Source organism: Sceloporus occidentalis, unplaced genomic scaffold, assembly GCF_023333645.1.
Source record: "Sceloporus occidentalis isolate IW3139 unplaced genomic scaffold, rSceOcc1.0.p SCAF_8, whole genome shotgun sequence".
NCBI classification, from domain to species: Eukaryota; Metazoa; Chordata; class Lepidosauria; order Squamata; family Phrynosomatidae; genus Sceloporus; species Sceloporus occidentalis.
In genome coordinates this window covers 5,800,925-5,804,550 of record NW_028316988.1, presented here as the reverse complement: position 1 = coordinate 5,804,550, position 3,626 = coordinate 5,800,925, and positions in this window count along the sequence as shown.

Below are 3,626 nucleotides of genomic sequence, written 5' to 3'. Positions count from 1 at the left end.
TACTCAGTTTAAAGACGATTCTCTTACCTTCATTAGCACAGAGGTTGGGGCAGAAAATACAAAGAGATACAGGTGTGTCTGTCTCCCTCACTAAAACTTGAACATTGTCAAAGGAGTAATTCATTGCCTTATGCTTTTCTTTAAAAACCCTACGGAAATCATGTGTTCTGAGAAATATGTTGGATCCCATTATTGATGGTGGATGTCGGAGGCATTTTTCAGATGGTCCCTGAAGTCAAGAAAAGGGGGAATTAGAAGCAGCCATGTAAGTGCACAATGACAGGTGGACTGGTAATTCAGGTGAATTGTAGCATGAATGTTCTTCAAATCCTTTAGGCGATGTACAATTTTGATTCTATGATTCCCATACTAAATCAGCATCCTCCCACTCTGAGATGTACCAAGCAATTCAACTGTTTTTATTTCTTGATTCCAATTGCTGCAAATTGAAATCAAGATGAGACTATATGTATCTCTAAAATATACACATTGGGGGAGTCATGTAGGAAGAAAGGAAATTCTGTCAGGCTATTCTTGCCGGTTGCTAGTATTCCACTAAATCCTTCTAGTTGCAGTTCAGACAACAGAAAGAGATTCAGGATCTGCCCGCCTTCTATTACTGTTAACTCCCATGCTTTGTTGTCTATCCTATTTTACCCAATTGTGGTTTAAACTTCCATTTATACAGTCTTACAGTTACAAATCAGCATTTCAGCTATCGGTTGTTTTCTTTTTCTTTCTCCTTGTTGGTTCAGTTTTGGTTTCCAGGCATTCTCTTGCCTTTGTGAGATCTACAAAGAACTGGTTTGATCTGTTCTGAATCTTAAGGTCAGTTTTAAATACCTTGTTTTAAACAGTGGACTGACCCACATCAATATACTTACCTCATTGCTCATATTTGAAGTTATTTATTGATTTTCATTATATGGACTCACCAGGATCCACCAAATTAGCTCCCTCAACCATCTGCTTTGCACTCATGATCTTGAAATTTCTTGGCTCAGGCTGCCTCTTCTATGTAATGGCTTGCCAGAGCACAAAAATGTAGGTACAACCAAATTCCTGTGTACCACTCCACCGAAATCCTCTGCTTTGCATTCATGTTCTTGAATCATAGAATCATAGAGTTGGAAGAGACCGCAAGGGCCATCCAGTCCAACCCTTCTTGTTGTGACTGTTGGTTCTTTCTGTTGCCCTACCTATCCCTGGTTCGGCCTACTGTTTGTTAGCTGCTTTGCCCCAATAGGCACCAACCACTGGTGCTCTGTGCTGCAGCCTTGTTTACAGTGGTCAGTCAGTGTTCGTGGGAATGATAATACACTTGCTAGGATGGTAGTGTTGCAAGTTGTTCTATGGAGACAGGCAGCCTCAAGGGAACTGAAAGGATGGTGAATCCCTTGGGACTTCTAGTCCAACTCACTGCCCTGCAGAAGTACACAGCCAAAAAAAGATGGCCAATGCTTTCTGTTCAAAAACCCAATGAAGGTGTATCCAGTACCTTGTAGAGTACTCTGTTCACTGTCAAACAGATTAACCACTAGGAAGTTCTTCCTAACGTTTAGGTGGAATCTCATTTCATTTGAACCCAGTGGTTTGTGTTGTAGTCAGGAGAAAACAAGCTTGTTCCATCTTCATCTGGATTTTGGATCTGGCTCCATCTTCCGCATGACATTTCTTCAAACCTTCAATCTCTTGACCTTCTTCTGCAAGCTAAACATACCCACCAGCTTCCTTATCTGTTCCTCATAATGTTCCACACCTTTTAGAGTCTTGGTTGTCCTCATGGCGAACCTCCAAATTTCTCCTCTGTGGGAACAACTACAAGGGGCTTAACGTTTTCCTATTTTCACATAGCCTCACAAAGTGTATTCCTTTTTTATCTTCTGGCATCAGTGTGTGCTGTGAAGTTCTTTGCTACAGCAAAACCAGAAGGAAGTTTATGTCCTTTGTACAGTTGTGAATTTCAGAAACAACACTGTGATTTTTACATAGTATTTTTACTTTTGGTACACTATTGAAAGATGTGTAGATATCTTATACTTGCTTACGGTGCAAAAGTCATGAGATTGAGGAGCTTTTTGTGTTACATATTTGTAGATACCCAGACTCACACAATATATAAAATCATAGTGGGCTATGCCACTGTCAGCAAGGGTATGTATGATGATAGATTGAAATCTGTTGTCCAAATTTGTGCCCTAAATTGTACCACTCTGTGGTTTTTCCTATGCCTTTTCTTGAGTCAAACCCCTTCTGAACTAATCTTGCCAAGAAAACCCTGTCATGGCACCTTAAGAGTCGCCATGAGTCAGAAACAACTTGAAGGCATACAACCAACGACAAAAGTTGGGAGCTCAGATAGTACTGAATACCAGTGCACCCAGTTTTATATTTTATATCCCGTCCTGATATAAAATTGGAATAAATTGTTCATTAACTAAATCTGTGTGTCACTGGTATTTCGAAGCAGCTCTGGCTTTGCTAGATTGACTTCAAAACTTTACTCTGTCTTGATTGACAACATTTGCAATAATAATCTGAGAAACAGAATTAGCCTTAGTGATATATATAGTGATTTGTGGTCCTCATTATGGAAAAGCTTCTCCATTAAAATCAGTTTCAGCTAAAATACATGAACACTGGTTTATACCATCAATGGTATAGTAATCCATTGAAACTCAGTTATATAAATGTTGGAGAAACTGCAATGCTATAGGTACAGCATTTGGTTTATTCTCTTGTTTATTGGAGAAAGCAAAAATATTATTACCAAAATAATTATTTTTATATGGTTCATATGTGATTGTTCAAAAATGGAAAATCCTATACAATTTATCTTTGGATATTGATATGAGAAATTACTATTATTATTAATATTAATATCCTGCTTCTCCCAAAGGATTGAGGCAGATCACAACCAAATTGTGGTCTCTTGCTCTCATGGAAAAACGAACAGCTTTCCAGCGATGGAGGTTACACTTTTTATATGTATATAGCATGTTTTGTTAAGGAATGCTGACAAGTTGTACAATTTATTTTGTTCCATTGAATTTTGTTAAGTTATTACTGTAAATAAAAGGTGTTTTTTAAACAAATTTGATATGACCCTGGATAAGTCGAGGGTAAAATTTAGGGGCATATTGCAAATGATCTAAAGGATGAAGCAAAGCAAAATAAAAGAATGTCAAAGGACTTACAAAATTTCAGTAGACATCGCTCTTTGTGCTCAGTCTTAAGGCTGGATGGATGAGAGAGCAAAGGGGATCAGTGCTTCTAGGAGAGATTATACTCTTGCCTTTCACCAGGGGATGGTTCCTTCATTTAAATAAGAGTTAAGATACGGTACTTAACATTCACCTGTGGATAAGTCGACTCAGTTTTTGGGGTCAGTTTTTTGACCTAAATTTCTAGACTTATACATGAGTATGTACAGTAGCTCTCTAGCCATAAGACAACATGCACATAACCACCAGTTACATACATGTATGCCACAAATAGGATTAAACGTGTTGTCAACTTGGTTTTGGAGCTGCAGTGGGCAAACTGCAGCTCCAATGATCCAAACCCTCCAGACTTTCTGGACCCCCATTTTTCTGGCCAAAGTGGCTACATCTCTGATTGTTCTG